At 45.4% G+C, this 16,371-nt stretch overlaps 1 long non-coding RNA gene across 1 annotated transcript in view; it reads left to right on the top strand.

The window, feature by feature from the left end:
• Window positions 1–6,918: 6,918 nt before the first annotated feature.
• The window catches only part of LOC134480465 (uncharacterized), a 37,688-nt gene continuing 28,235 nt past the window's right edge, over window positions 6,919–16,371 (top strand). The window contains exon 1 of the long non-coding RNA XR_015629285.1: window positions 6,919–7,147. This is a non-coding gene — a long non-coding RNA (uncharacterized LOC134480465). The remainder of the gene's footprint in view (window positions 7,148–16,371) is intronic.

Genomic DNA, 16,371 nt, shown 5'->3' with positions numbered 1-16,371 from the left:
TAGTTCAGGGCCAAGAAAGGAAGGGAGATAGGGGGGAGCTCGAAAGGGGCTGAAGCTGGATAAAGATCAATGTGCCTATTACAAAGAGAATGGGCACTGGGCCAGAGAGTGCCCCAAGAAGCCTGGCGGACCCCAAAAGCCTCGACCACGAACCTCCCTCTTGGCTCTAGATAAAGATTAGGGAGGTCAGGGCCAGGAGGCCCCCCCCCCTGAGCCCAGGGTAACACTTGAAGTTGTGGGGGCAGCCGGTTACTTTCCTGGTAGACACAGGAGCCCAGCATTCAGTCCTTACCCGAGCTTCAGGACAACTCAGCGACCGGACGGCCTGGGTACAAAGAGCTACTGGTGAGAAACAATACCGATGGACTACGGACCGCCGGGTTCAGCTGGCTACCGGTAAGGTGACCCATTCCATTCCTTCTTACATGTTCCGGACTGCCCGTACCCTCTGCTGGGCCGTGACCTGCTCACCAAACTAAAAGCACAAATTCATTTTGAGGAAGGAGGGGCCCAAATAACTGGCCCCCACGGAACTCCCCTTCAAGTTCTAACCCTATGAACCGGGACAGGACACTGGCTTGGGCAGAGACTGGTGGGATGGGGTTGGCGCTCCAACAGCCCCCCTTAATTACAACTCCAGTCTCCATAAAACAATACCCCCTGTCACATGAAGCTTATCAAGGTATAAGGCCTCACATTACGAGGCTTCTAGATCAAGGCATCCTAATCCCCTGCCGGTCGCCTCTTCTGCCTGTTAAGAAACCCGGCACTGGAGATTATAGGCCAGTACAAGACTTGAGAAAGGTCAAAAGAGGATAGAAGATATTCATCCGACTGTTCCAAACCCTTACAATTTGCTCAGTAACTGTTCATCGATGAGAAACAGGGGTATGCTAAAGGGGTCCTAACACAAAGGTTGGGACCCTGGAAACGCCCTGTGGCCTACCTGTCTAAGAAATTGGACCCTGTGGCCTCCGGCTGGCCACCGTGCCTAAGGATGGTGGCTGCTATTGCTGTCCTGATCAAGGATGCTGGAAAATTGACTTTGGGACAGCCACTCACCATCCTAGCACCCCACGCAGTGGAGGCCTTGGTAAAGCAGCCCCCAGACCGCTGGCTCTCTAATTCTCACACCAAGCTTTGTTACTGGATGCAGAACGGGTTCAGTTTGGGCCCGTAGTCGCCCTCAATCCTGCCACCTTGCTTCCTCTACCAGAGGAGGCAGAACAGCATGACTGCCTAAGTACATGGAACCAGGCCGGACCTATCGGACCAGCCTCTTCAGAATGCTGACCACACATGGTACACGGATGACAACAGCTTCTTGACAGAGGGAGAGCGAAAGGCTGGTGCTGCGGTCACTACGGAGGACAAAGTGATTTGGGCGAAAGCCCTGCCTGCTGGTACCTCCGCACAACGGGCTGAACTCATCGCCTTGACTCAGGCGCTCAAGATGACAAAAGGTAAGAGGCTAAATATATATATACAGACAGCCGTTATGCCTTTGCCACGACACACATCCACGGGGAGATCTACCGGAGGCGGGGGCTGCTCACATCTAAGGGTAAAGATATGGCTAAAATTCTGGCCCTCTTAGAAGCCCTATTCTTGCCCAAAAGACTGAGTATTATGTATTGTCCAGGACACCAGAAAGGGCACAACCCAGAGGCACGAGGAAACCGGCTGGCCGATGCCACAGCGCGAGAAGCGGCCATGAGCAAACAAATCTTGCCCTTAAATAGCCCAGACCAACCCACGCCCCCACCAGTGGGACAAACCAGTTGGGTTTATGCCCATGAGGACATAGAGCTCCTAAAAAAATGGGGGCCATCTACCACCCTCAACTAAAACAGTGGGTCTACAAAGGACTTTTGAATTGATCTCCTTTTTACATAAATTAACCCATTTGGGGTTTAAGAAGATGAAAACCTTACTAGATTGGGAAGAGATAAATCTGTGTTTTTTTGAATCGGGACAAAGCGATACAAAAGGTGACTGAGAGTTACAAAGCGTGCGCTCAGGTTAACTCGGAAAGGACCATGATTGGACAAGGAGTTCGTCCTAGGGGACACCGTCCCGACATCCATTGAGAAATTGATTTTACTGAAATTAAACCAGGTATATATGGATACAAGTATCTCCTAGTGTTTGTAGACACCTTCTCAGGATGGGTCGAAGCCTTCCCCACAAAACACGAGACTACAAAAATGGTCACCAAGAAGCTCCTCGAGGAAATCTTTCCCAGGTATGACATGCCTCAAGCGTTGGGGTCGGACAATGGGCCCGCTTTCGTCTTCCAAGTAAGTCAGTTGGTGGCCAAATTGCTGGGGATTGATTGGAAATTACATTGTGCCTATAGACCCCAGAGTTCAGGTCAAGTAGAACACATGAATAGAACAATTAAGGAGACTTTATCCAAACTTACGCTTGCAACTGGCTCAAAGGATTGGGTGGCCCTCCTTCCCCTAGTTCTATATCGGGCCCGAAATACCCCGGGCCCCCATGGTCTAACTCCTTTTAAAATAATGTATGAAATACCACCCCCATTTGTCCATTTCTTTGATTCAAACATTGCTGATTTTGCTGACAGCCCTTCTCTGAGGGCCCATTTACAGGCCCTACAGATTGTGCAGAGAGACGTCTGGAGACCTTTGGCCGCTGCTTACCAGGACAAGCTTGAGCATCCGGTGGTGCCACACCCGTTCCAGATTGGAGACACCGTGTGGGTGCGCAGACACCAGACAAAGAATCTCGAGCCACGGTGGAAAGGACCCTACACCGTCCTCCTGACTACCCCGACCGCCCTAAAGGTAGACGGAGTCACGGCTTAGATCCACGCACCACACGTCAAGGCAGTCCGGTCTGAGGAATTGACTAATCACAACACTACACCCCAGACATGGAGAGTTCAGCGCATTCCAAACCCCTTAAAGTTAAAACTCCTACGTGGCTCCTCCTAGTCCTTTTGTGGCCTAGAGTCAGTGGGGGAATAAGCCCCCACCAGACAGAAATTTCTTGACCAAGTCGAGTGAAAGATTTCACTCAAAGTTAGCAAAAAAAAAATATGGGGGAATGAAAGACCCCAGCTTAGCAGCAGTAACGCCATTTTGCAAGGCTGTACTTAAGATGACTGGTTCAGAGAAAGGTTAAAACACTGAGTACAAAGCGGCTGCCAAGCAGGATGTGTTTGGTTGAAGGCCTGACAACAGGACGACTGCGGTTGAGCACCTGACAATGAAAAAAGCCCTGGGAGAGGTCCCACACCCTGGTGGGGGGCTGAGTCAGTCGTTATGTTCCAAGAAGGTAGCTAAGAAACTTGCCCCCGGGCTGAACCCTTGGGGGGCCGAGTCAGCCCTTATGTTTCAGGAAGGTAGCTAGGAAACTTGCCCCCGGGCTGAACCCTTGCCATATTAGAATCCACCAATTATATCCCTGTAACCATGCATCTGCTTCTGTATGCTTGCTTCTGCTCCCCAAAATCCTATAAAAAGCCCATCCTTGGTTCCATGGGGCGCGCCAGTCCCCCGAGTGACTGAAGCGCCCGCAGGTGCCTGTGCCTGTGTATCCCGACAATAAACCAAATCCTCTTGCTGATTGCATCCTGTGGTGTCTCGGTCTGGTCTTTGGAGTTGGAGGGTCTCCATCCCGAGGAAAAGTTCTCCCTGAGAGCTTTTCGCCCCGATTCTGGTACATGCCACCCCTGAGTGGAGGGAGGTTTGTGGTAGGACTGGATGACCACGTGAGTTCTAAAGCTCAAGGCAAGTGCATTGAAAAACTGGGCATTTGAGGTTTTGTTTAAAGAAAATATAGCAAAGTTGACAAACTAGATATGGTCATTCACCTGGGCCCATCCCTGTACCGGGCAGGCTGGGACAGGCTGGGGCAGGCTGGGGCAGGCTGGGGAAGGCTGGGGCAGGCTGAGACAGAAAGATTGTCTAGGTTCAAGAGTAGCCTGGGCCATATAGAGAATTCTAGGCCACCCTGTATTATACAGCCAGCTCTCCTCCCAAGTGTAATGAAAAATTTCGGTTTGCAAGTTCAGAGAAGGTGAGCCATGTTGAAGCTTCATAGGCATTGCAGGATGGAGGGTACAGCCATTTAGCTTTGACTGTGGTAGTTAGCTGTGCAGGCTTAGGCAAACATGCTGAAGAGCCTTAGGGAGAGAACATGGTATAGACACCTGTGTCTGCTATTAGTATTGGTTCTTGTCCCCACAGCTGTGGCCTTCACCTCCCCTGAACCACCTTAACTTGGTTCTGTGACTCACTAGCACTAAAGGTAGCAGGAAGAAGGCAGGGGAATGCCCAGAGGGAACAACTTTTCATCCACCCTGATGGACTGGGAAACTGGCCCTAGATTCATCCTCCCCCACACCTATCTCCCGCTCTCCCTGCTCAATGATCTCTGCCAGGAGGACATGTCAGAGGTCACACCTCTCTCCACAGCATTTCAACTTCACAGTTTTTCTGTCCGTGTATTGACAAAAACATTAACCTAGCAGAGGACCTTCTGGTTCTGCTGGGACATTTTCTGCAGGTTCAGGAGTTGTTTAGAGAAATAGTTCAGGAGAGAAGAAAATACTTTGTGTTTAACAGAGTATAGAGTAATAGTTAGGGTAGGACTGTTCTTGTCAAGTTTGAATCTTGGCCATGCTAAGGCAACTTATTTCACCCTCAAGTCTCTGATTTTCATTTATAAACGTATTGCCAGGATTTGTTGTTAGTATATGTTATGTTTTGAGTGCCTGCATTAGTCTGTTCCTCAGAAGACAATTACAGCCATCATTACTAATCTTTAGAGGATTTAAAACATAGCAAACTGGAGGATGGGGGGGGGGCAGTGAACAGCTGGGCTGGAAAACAGAGAAACTGAAAACAGAAAGTCTCATTAAAAAGCTTTTGCCTACTGGCTCCTTTTCTGCTTGATGAAGTTTGATGAGCATTTGTTTTTGTTAAAGCCAAAAGCATGGATTTCTTTTAAAAGTTCTAGAACTTTCAAATTCTTCTAACAATCTCCTAAAATATTCAGTGTGAGTTCTTTCTATCTAAGAGATTTAAAGGCATGAATCAAAAGATTCCTCAAAGGGATTTTGTGTTACAGATGTGTTTTTGAGTGGCCTTTTGTTGGGGGTTGTATTTTCCTGGCCCAGGAAGAGCGCACAGTTATTGGAAAGTGGGTGTATGTACAGTTGTCTGAAACCTGAGGAGCAGGCTATGGCCCAGCACAAAACTGTAAACTGATCTAAAACCTTCAGAGAGTTTTCTTTTGCAATCGGTCATGGTTCTTGAAGCGTGAACTTTGTAGATGATAATGTGTCACAGTGTCAAAGGTTGTGCGTGGCTGTTTAAGAGTTCAGAAAGGCCTGAAATGGAACCAGTCACTGGGAACTGAGGGTAACAGCATAACCCAGGAGGGACATGATCTGTGGTATTTAATCAGCTGCCAAATGTAGTCAATGCTGACATCTAAATGCTAGAATGTTTATGAAAAAGACATTCAGGGGGAGATTGTCCAACTGGAAGCTTTTAAGTCTTAGAGGAGAAAAATACTTTTAAATTTTATTTAAAAAATATTTATGTGTGTTCATGTGTACAAGTTCATGTGTGGGAAAGCCTAGCCCTTAAGAAAGAATGTTTGGTGAGCTCTGTGAACCATAGAAACATGTAATTGTTATTATTTATGTCCAGAGGAAACACTGCTGTCCCAGAGGTTTATCCAGCAGCTGTGGGCTTACTCTGGGCAGCTGTTGACATGGGGCTGAGACCTTCTAGTACCAGCTCAAGGTAGGAAATGCGTGGCTTCTGGTAGTGGATGGACTTGAGTTCCCCTGCAGCTCTGTTGTGTAGTTTGAAGACAGATGCTGTTTGAACCTTATTTTCTGAATAGAGAGCACCCTTCTCAATAAGTTTTAACTTTCCCTTTAAGCATATAGGATTTGGTTTGCTGAGTCAGGGAATTAGGATTTTGTTAAAGGCTCAGAAAATTTCTCTTCTTTTTAGTATTGTTTTCATTAGGGTGTGTGTGTGTGTGTGTGTGTGTGTGTGTGTGTGTGTGTGTGTGTCTGTGTTTGTGTCTGTGTTTGTGTGTGTGTCTGTGCACACCTGCCTGTGCATATGTATATGTGTTGTATCTGCCTCATAGGAATAGGAATAGGAGAGGTGCTCTGAAGTGGCCCCAGGGCAGCTTATGCAGCATGATGGTATAGACAGGTTCCATGCCGCTACCCCGAGCAGTGTTTCTTTGTCCTGAGAGCTGGCTGCAGCCCTGCTCATATTGGGAGCTTTCAATTCCAGGCTGCAGTAGGTTTTTGGTTGTCACAGCAGAGAGTATCTGCATTCTCACTGCCAGGGAGGTGGACTCCATTTGCAGAGAGAGAGATTAATGGGGACAGACTGCAGCGCATTTGTTAGTCTCAGTAGACTGAGCAGCTGTGAACTTTCCCTTCACTAAGGCCATCCTTAACTCAAGCCTCGGGAACTGTTCCCTACAGCTTTTACTCTGGACTGAGCTCACCCTCCCTGTTGCCTGCCCTGATCCTCAGCTTCCACCTGGTTCCAGGCAGCTACACAAACAGACCAGTTCTTTTAGTCTGAGGCAGGGATTTTGTTGCAGCTTTCAACCTGGAGTAGCAAGCGCTGCTGAGGTGCTGGGGTCCTCGCAGCTGGGAGAACTGAAGTAGAGGAGGAAGGTGTGGCCAGGTCGCAAGCTCTGGGCCAGGGTGTGGTGGTCTCACAGGTGGCCATTTCTGAGCACCATCTCCACTGCTGTTTCTCACGCCCTGGCTTCTGATACTCGCAGGCCGCTTCTGACATTCCCATAGTGACGCAGGATGGGGAGGGTTCTGTGGGTAGCAAGTAGACACACCACCCAATCCGGACCCAAGGGTGTCTGTTAGCCCCGCCTCCGCCCCTCCCCCATGACCCACCCCAGACTGCTGCCAAGCTGCTCAAGTGGTTCTAGCTGTTGTTGGGGTCCTGCAGCTGTGATAGGCTCCTCCTCTCCAGCCCCTCCTCCCCACCCACCTCTCAGGCCCTCCTGGGATAGCTGTCCTCCTCTGGGGCCCTGCACTTGCTCCCAGCCATGGTGGCTAGGCTCACTGCTCTCCTCCTTTACCTTGTTTTCTCCTTGGCCATCCTGGTCCAGACAGGTAAGGTGAGTGAGGGCTGGGGCACCCGGGGACCCCGCCCTGGTGCCTGGGGGTCGCTCTGTGCATGAGCGACTTTGTCTCTACCTGGCTGGCCTGAGGTGTGGCGTCGGGGTAGGGATAGGGAGACCTGGCTGCTCTGGGCCTAGGGATGAGGGTCTAAGATTTTCTGGAACTGAACCAACTCTGAATTGAAGATGAGGGATGGGACATTCTTAGGGCTGGTATGAAAACACTAGGATGTTAAAAATCCTAGCCAAGTATTAGTGATAACAGATGTCCCCAGCAGTGTACCTTGGGAAAAACCTTGGAAAAAGAGTCATTTTGAAAATTGGCCTTGAGGCCACCTGCAGCAAAAGCATCTGGAGAGCTTCCCAGGAGACTCTCTGGCCACTTTCATCGGGAACTCGGAGGGTTAGTAGCGAGACAAAGGGAAATTAGGGTGGGGGTGACTTGTACTTCTTAACAGCATCCTACGTGCTTTTGGTGTCTGTCCCTACACTTCTAGAGACTCTGGTCATATTTTGTGGAGGAGATGGACACAGAAATTGTGCTGAATCAAGGGAACACGTTTCTTTCACCTTGTGCAACTCAATTTATAGACCAGGCCTAAGTGGCATCACCTGGGGTCTAAGGTTAGAAATGCAGTAGCTCCTGATTTACTGTGTCAGATTCAATGATCTATTTAGCATAGTAATCAGATCCCCAGGAATTTGCAGGCACATTCAAGTCTGAGTAGTGTCTTCTTATGATAAATACAATCGGTGATTCAGAATAGCATCTTAAGCATGGACCAGCAGAGTCTTCTTTCATTTATTATGTCCCGTCTCCACATCAGGAAGGGAAAAATGGCTTCAAGAAAACACTGCAATTGTAGTTGATTCAAAGCAGCATTATGCTTTGAGCTTTCTAAAAATGAAGGCAAACCCAACCAGTGAGAAACAGGCTTAGGCAAATCAAACTTGGCCTTAGCACTGACTTCTAGCAAGGTTTATGTCACATATAAGGAATACTGGGAAAGAGAACTCCTTGCCCAGATCATTATGATAAATGAATGAATGAATGAATGCAGAAATGGCAATTCTCTTAGTGTTGGTACAAGAACCTTTCAGTGAGCTACAGAGAGTCTGGGTTCTGGGTTCTAAGAACTGATGCTGCAGAGGGTGAAGACAGCCAACACTTGTATCTCTGCGATGACAATGTGGTAGAGGAAGAAACCCAGCATAAACGTCAGATCTATGTCATGGACTGCTAAGGAGGGAAGAAAGCAAACAATCACAGGGATAAAGAGTGGCTCATGATTTTAGTCTCCCTTCGGGGATATTTTTATTGTCTAGTGCCTTTTGTAGAGAAAAGTATCCAGTAGCACACCTTATCCTTGAGCTTTGTGTCCCAAACACTGCGGGAGATGCCTGAGACTGTAAATGTCAATTGTTTTTGCTTTGCTGAGTTGAAGCACGAAGCCCTGTGCATGGTAGATAATTGCATCTTATAGCATGGAGGTTTTGAAACTAGACTGTGGATGCCCTTAGCTTTTCCTGCTTTGAAGTGAGAGAGATGGGGAAGCTGGTAGAGGGGAAGTCATACAGTGATTAATTGGCAGCTAGGGTTTGCTCCCAGGCTTCTGTGACTCCACAGTCACCATCTTAAAACATGCGGCATAATTCATTTAGACCTGGAGGCTGCCCCACTTCTAACCTTCTGTGGCTTTCTCTAAACCCGTTCAATCAGTCCATATAATGACTAATAATTGCAAAAGACGTCTCTGGTCCAGGAATGTGTCCATCTTAGATCAAGTACTACTCCCTGGTGTTTTTGTGCCCATCGTATGCCTTCCATCCTTGTTTGCCTGCTTTCTTTTTTTAAAAGATAGAGTCTCAAATTTGCTATGTGTTCAAAGCTGGCCTTGAACTCTTGATCCTCCTGCCTCTGCTTCCTGAGACCTAGGCTTAGATTCCTGATTCTCTTGCCTCTCCCACCTGAGACTTGGAGTTACACTTATGTGCCACCATGTCTGACGTGCATCTTGTTTTGAATCAACACTACAACTGTTTAGGTGAGATATCCTCACTTCCAAGTAAGGGGACTGTGGCTACACGTCAGAAAGAATAGCAGGGTTCAACCAGATAAGAACGCCACTCTGTGACCTTTTTGTTTTGTTTCGTTTGACCTAAGAATACTGAACCAGAAGTATCTTTGCTTTAAAGGTAGGGACCTAATTGTTCTGTAGCAGGTCCAGGGAGCTCTGCCCCAGTGTCCCTTTATTCTTGTTCCTGGTCCTCAGTAATGCAAGCAAAAGGCATGCAAAAGGTTCCAGAAGCACTTTGGAACTCCTGGAGGGTTCCAATGTCCCTCCAGGCTCTAGGAAGTAGCAACACACTTTAGCTCTCAAAAGTTGAAAGGGTGATTAAAACGTCACTCTATAGAGACCAAGGGGAGTTAATGTTAATGTGTTCTACTGCTTCTGAAACATCTTTTGAGGACAGGTGCATCACACACATGTATGCCATGCACCAACCTGGGAAGGTTGCCACAGTTATCTGCTCTGACACTCAACCTACACAGTGACTTGTTTCCAACTGCTTTGCAATTCTATCTCACCGTAGTCAGGACCATCCAATCAGTAAATAGACAGCTCTCAATGGACAAACTATAAATGGCTAATAAATATTTGAGGAAATGTTCAATATCCTAGGTCTTTGGGGAAATTAAAATTGAAATTGCTTGAGCTTAGAATGGTGTTGATGAGGATGGGGTGGGGGTGGCTTACTCAAGATTGGTGCAGCCACTGTGGAAATTAGTATGCGGTTCCTCAAAACCTGTGAATAGAACTCCCATATGATTCAGCTTCACCACTCCTGTGCATGTGCCTAAAGGACCTTAAGTCAACAGACCATGAAGATAGCTGTGCACCATGTTTGTGATTATTCCCAATAGCCAGGGTATGGAACCAGTCTAGACTCCCATAAGTTGACAGGTAGCTAATGACAATGTGGTACATACATGTACATAATGGAGTTTTGAGATGATTATCATTATCATTCTTTTTATTATTATTTTACTATTGGGGTATATATGTCTAGCCACACGGCAGGGTACACATGGAAGTCAAAGGACAAGTTTCTTTAGTTGATTGTCTTCTTCCACCCTACAGGTCCCAAGGATCAAACTCAGGTTATCAGGCTTGATGGCAAGTGCCTCTACCTACTGAACCACTTTACCAGCCTCCCAGTGGATTTCATTCATCTGTGAAAAAAAAAGTTATATTCCTTGCTGGAAAATGGATAGAACTGGATATGATCATGTTAAGTAAAACATGTCACCCAGAAAAACAAATACCCAAGTTTTTCCCCTCATGTGCCAAGTCTATATGTGGATCCATGTATATATTTATATGCATAAGACATGAAGATAAAGCAGGACTGTTGAGAAGAGGTAAGGGAGTAGTAATGTGGCAAGAAAAAGAGGAGGTTAATAGGGAAAAGAAAAGTAGAACCTTTTTCTCAGATGTGAAATCAGAAGGGAGAATAAGTAGTGGATAATGGGGACGGTGAGCATGAGTGAAGTATGAAATGTCATAATGAAGCCCATTACTTTATATGTTAATTTTTAAAACAAAATAAAAGAACTGGTCAGTAACAGTAGGACTGTTGGTCCTACGTAAGCAACATGTAGCTCCAAAGGCTTTAGCAACCTTTTGGGGACATTTTTATTTGTATCTTCAGTAATACTATGGGGATGACAGCCCTTTTCTCCTGGTGTGGCAGTTATCAGGATTAAATAAATGTGTCTAAAGTGCTTAGCACAGGACCTACCTTCCAGTAGCCCCTTTCAGATTAGTACAAATTAATCTTCTTCAATGTTCCCAGCAACATTTTAATACATACACTTTGCAAATCCTGACAGTGTTGTTTACATGAAATGGTCAGAGATCTCACACCTATACAAACAAAAAGGGGAAAGGGGATGATGGCAAGTGACAGCTTAAAGGGCAAAGGCTTTGGGAAGTAATAAAAACCTTATAGAAATAGAGAAAGGTAATGCTGTACGTTCTTAAAGTATCATAAAAATCATTGAATTAGACACATTGAAAGGGTGACGTGCTTCATTTAAAATAATCCCCAAAGGCTGAAGATGTCACTCACTGTCAGGTAGGATATATATTTAGCATGTGCAAGGCCCTAGGTTCTATCTTCAGTCCCAGAAAAAGAAAGGAATGAGTAGATAAATGTAAGTTTTTTAAAAAGGTAAGCTGGATGTGTTGGCCTATGTCTATAATCCCAGCATTTGGGGATGATGCAGAAGGATTGCTGTAAGTTTGAGAGCAGTCTAGATTACGTGATGAGGTCCACACTAGCCTATGGAAAGGAAAGGAATCCAAAATACCACATCATGTCCAATAGAAAAAAATGCTTTCCTAATTATACCCTACATGGTGACACATGCCTTTTAATCTCAGTGCTCCAGGAACTGAGTCAGGAGGATCTTGAATTTGGGGCTAGACTCCCCTCAGCAAACAGCCAACCAGAATAAGGTGTACATAATTGTGGGTAAGAGCACAATGACCCCAGTGCTAATTATACTGAGTGGACAGGCTGAGTTCCCAACAGGAACTTGTGCACTGATTTGGGGGTATCAAGCTTTATAGATGTGCCCCAGAAAGAGTGTGGGATTGGCTTCAAGCTCCTTGAGTGCCTTCATCAGTCCTGGGAATTGGGCATCATGAGGACAGAGAGAATTTTCTTTCCCTCAATGGTACTGGGGTCACCATTTTATCAGCTAGTCCTCCACAGGGTATAGAGCCTCATTCTTGAGACGTTTGATAAGTTTTCAGCCCCTCCTTTGGTGGTATAGGCCATGTCTTCATTTTTCAGTACAAGACAGACACCAGGTACCTGTATCAAGTGTACAGAAGTCATTTGAATGGATATTTGTGGGTAGCAACAAAAATAAAGTTATGGTTGGGGGTCTCCACAGCGTGAGAAATGGTGTTAAAGGGTCACTGTGTGAGATAACAACGAAAAGGCTGCTCAGAGGGGCCTGAAGCCAGGAGCTTCACTGGGTTCTGAGAGTAGACTTTCTAGACACACTGACTTTCCTGTCTCCAGTTGTGCTTCCTACCTGATGGTTTGGCTTTTCCAACTTTATGTCTACTGTCACTTTGTACATTTTTAATGTTGTTCCTCTGCTGCTCTTGGGTTCCCAGAAAGCCTGGCTCAGAGGCTCCTGAACCTTTGTTTACTCTAGACTCAGCTCTCCCAGTAGCCTTCTCAGAGGTCCAGTGACTGAGGATTTGTTGTTCTAAAGTAGGTATACATAAGATCACCATTGGATGTGGTGGTGAATGTCTGTAATCCCAACACTCAGGAGGTGGAGGCAGGAGAACCAGGACTTCAAGGCTAGCCTCAGCTACACAGCCAATTAGGCTACCCTGTGGTATATGAAACCCTGACTCCACTTTTTCTTACATCTACATATCTGCCCTTTGTGGCCTTCACAGCCACACAGTGTTGCTTTCATTGAACTCTGCACATTGTAAGTCCCATAGGATGGTGGAGAGTCTAGGTCACGGTACATATTCCATCATGAAAGTGGAGGAGTGTCCAATGAATTTTAGCTCCAGTTTCTCAACAGGCACAAACTCATGGAGTTGTAGGGTCCTGCTGAAATGCTGCACCCCTAAAGTTTTCCCCAGTCTCCCCAGTGGCAGTGACTGTGTACCTCTAGCATGAAGCTGGTCCCTTTAGTTCTTTGAGTAGCAATGACCATTAGAGGTATTTGGTGACCTGCACATCTCTTTATTTCTAGCCCTTTGAATGAGGCCATGATGTGTCTGTCAATTGTCGGTTGTCACGTTCCCTCTCCATTGGGGTTGGGCGTGAGCTAGTTGGATCTAAAGATTTTTCTAGAATTTTCTCTATGGTTGAGGCTTCATACAGAGAGTACAATGTCCAGTGGGACAGCTCCCTTAGTGGAATTGGCAGAGCATTGGTCTTCAGAAGTCTAGATCAGGAGCTGGGGCAACCTGGGGGCCCTTGTCTATGACAGAGAAAAGTTACTTAGGTTTGCCTGTTTCTAGATGCAGACAGCAGAGCAGTTCCTTAGCACCAGGCCTTTGAATTTTAGCCTGGAAGTTGTATGTGGGTTGGGGTAGCATAGTGTGAGAAACCTGTCTAGCATATACGAGGTTCTGGGTTCCAGGAAGTAGTGGTGGGGCAATAACAGGAAAAGGAAAGTTGGTTGATTGATAGTAGATATCTTGTAAGCAAGGGAAACGTGGGTGCTGTCCTGTGTGGTGTAAGATGTTTGGCACATAATCTCTTGCCTTTACCCAGCAGGTACAGCACCCTGCTCACTTGCCTTGCAACCTGAAGACGACTGCAGAGAGCATCCAGTGTGTGCTGAGCAGTAGATTTCTACTGGTGGAGCACCAGTGATATTGACAAAGATGTCTATCTCATGACTCTTGAGATATCTCTATATGCGTGTGGTTCTAGGGCTGGGAAGGAGGAGAGCCTTGTACATATCACGCAGGTGCTCTACTACTGCCAAGACACAGCCTAGACCTTGGCAGAGTTTTTCAGAGACAGGATCTCTGTGCGTATGTCAGGCTAGTCTTGAACTTATAAGCCCCTCCTGCTTCTGCTCTGAAATGCAAGGATAAAGGTTTCAGACAGCTTGCAGATGTGTTTTTGTTGTTGTTGTTGTTTTTTTTTTTTATAGTTCCCTCTCTTGATTTCAATATACTCAAACACCAAGGTTTTCTGTTTTCCTTGCTGCCCTAGTACAGATGTGTTGGAAGAATTGAGGTCAGGGGCCATCTTTGTGGGTTGGTGTCAGGTCCACTCATCTCAGACCCACCCTGGACTCTGGTGAGCTTTGGCTGTCCTAACTGTATAGCAAGTCACTGAGATGGGTAGATGTTAGGTCTCGCCAGTGTCAGTGCATGATGACTTTTATTTTACTTTTGGTTTTGTTGTTGTTTGTTTGTTGTTTAATTTGAAAATCTTTTATAACAAAAGTTTTTAAAAAATGTACTTTGATGGCTAGCGGAAGATGCACTCCGTCTTATGCCTTAAAAATCTATTTTAACCTGTCATATGATAAATATCAATAGTCAGAAACCATATTTAAAAAGCACATGAAGGTCTTCAAGTGTTTTAGCATCTAGGGTTGTAAGACCAAAAAGTTTGATGCTTCCTTTGGCAAAATTATACTCAGGAGAGTGGTTTCTGCTGTGCACAGTGTTTATCACTTTATTGTTATGAAGTGATACCCGACTGTCTCCTGAAGTGGCTGTTTTGGTTCTGGCCACCAGCAGTGTACTAAAGTAGCCATTGTGTAATGGCCTTGCCAGCACTTGTCAACTTTATCATGATCTAAACCCACAAGAGTTATACATTTATTATACAATTATATTATAATTATTTATTTGTAATTATATTTAATTTACATGCTTCTGATTACTACAGGGTTGTCTAAGATAGTTTCTTCTTTAATGAATTGCCTGGTCAAGCCTTTGGCTCAGTTCCTTGTGTATATTTTCTCCTGGTTCCTGCTCACAATGCTCTTTTTTTTCCTGTTTTCTTTGCTGTATTTTTTTCATATTTTTCATTATCATTACAATATCTATCTATTGATCTGTCTGTCTGTCTATCTATCCAAGTCATTCCAATTGTTTGCCCTAATCTTAAGTAGTATATGAAAGGACTGATAATTTCTTTATTGACTTATTTTAAAAAGTCAGTATCTTTTGTTTATCAAGTCATGTACTTTGTATTAACAGACAAGGACGTAAAATATTCTTCTTTGCTCTCAGTTTATAATCTAGTACAACAAAACCAAGAGAATATAATATAAACAAGGGATTGAACCTAGCATAGTCGCTTACTAGCCAAATGCTTCTGAGCTCTATGCACAGCCCCAACCTTGTCTTTCTAAAATTATGCTTTGTTTTTGAGATCTACTTGCCTGCAAGTTTCTGCCACGTACAGCTGAGAATAAAATTTTCAAAGTTTTAAATGCTATTAGGATTCCTCCCCACTGCCATTGATTTTTTATTTTTTAGAGAAGATCTTCCTGTGTAGCTCAGTCTGCCATGAAATCTCAATCCTTCGCCTTAGGGTTTACAGTGCTGCCACTGGAGGCCTGCCCCACTATTCCTGGCCTAACTTGGGCTTTAAAATATTGTTTTAGGGTTGGGGATTTGGCTCAGTGGTAGAGCGCTTGCCTAGCATGCTCAAGGCCCTGGGTTCGGTCCCCAGCTCAAAAAAAAATATTGTTTTAGATTTATTTTTTACACACACACACACACACACACACACACACACACGAGAAAGAAATAGCTAGAGAGGCAGAAAGATAGAGACAAAGATAGAGAAACAAAGACAGAGAGACAAAGACAGAGAGACAGAAAGACACAGAGACAGAGACAGAGACAGACAGAGATGGAGAGAGGGAGACAGGGAACACTTCACTGACTGAGCTACATTCCTCCACCCATGTTTTGTTTTGCTGTGTAGCCTAGGAATGTGCTAGGATGCTTGGTTTTGACCAAGTTTTTGAAATGTATAGTTACAGAATACTATCCATTAAGTCCGGTTGAATATATGATTCGTACACAAACAGGTTTTTTGGTCTGTTGTATTTACTGTTATATCCCTAGGATGTGCAAGAGGGTAGGTTTTTTTCAGTTCAATGGAAGGAAGAACAGATAAATGCCAAGTTTTCCTTTCACAAGCACAGAGCTATAGTGATTCTGTTTTGAACCAGGCATAGTGGGGAAGTTGAAGTAAGAAGATGGTCTGTGTGTCTTCTTATTCTCTGATTCCTTTTCTATGGTAGCTCGCTGCCTCACCAGGCTTCTTATTCATGAGTTTTCATATCAGCTTTATTTGAAATTGCCTGATACTGGAATGAACGCATATGTTCCCGACAATGGAATGAACTGTAACAATCACTTGGTGCACTCCATTGGGAGAGATGGCTTCACAGTTGGGGTGAATGGACTCAGACAGTGTTAAACACTTCAAGCAGTATGATGCCACAAGTATGACTTTATTGGAATTACCTCACTATGGAGGCAAAAAGCAAATTAGTGGTCATTTGGGGTCTGAGGTGGGTAGTGGATGGAGACCTAGGAGAGGTAGAGACAAGTATGTGTGTTAATCGGAGGCGAGGAGAAGGGGCCATTATAGTGATGTAACTGTTCTTTGCCTGGACTGTGG

The sequence above is a fragment of the Rattus norvegicus genome, chromosome 9 (assembly GCF_021556685.1).
Source record: "Rattus norvegicus strain SHRSP/BbbUtx chromosome 9, alternate assembly SHRSP_T2T, whole genome shotgun sequence".
Classification (NCBI taxonomy): domain Eukaryota; kingdom Metazoa; phylum Chordata; class Mammalia; order Rodentia; family Muridae; genus Rattus; species Rattus norvegicus.
Note: the sequence above shows the minus strand (reverse complement) of the source record. Positions and strands in the feature narration are given on the sequence as shown.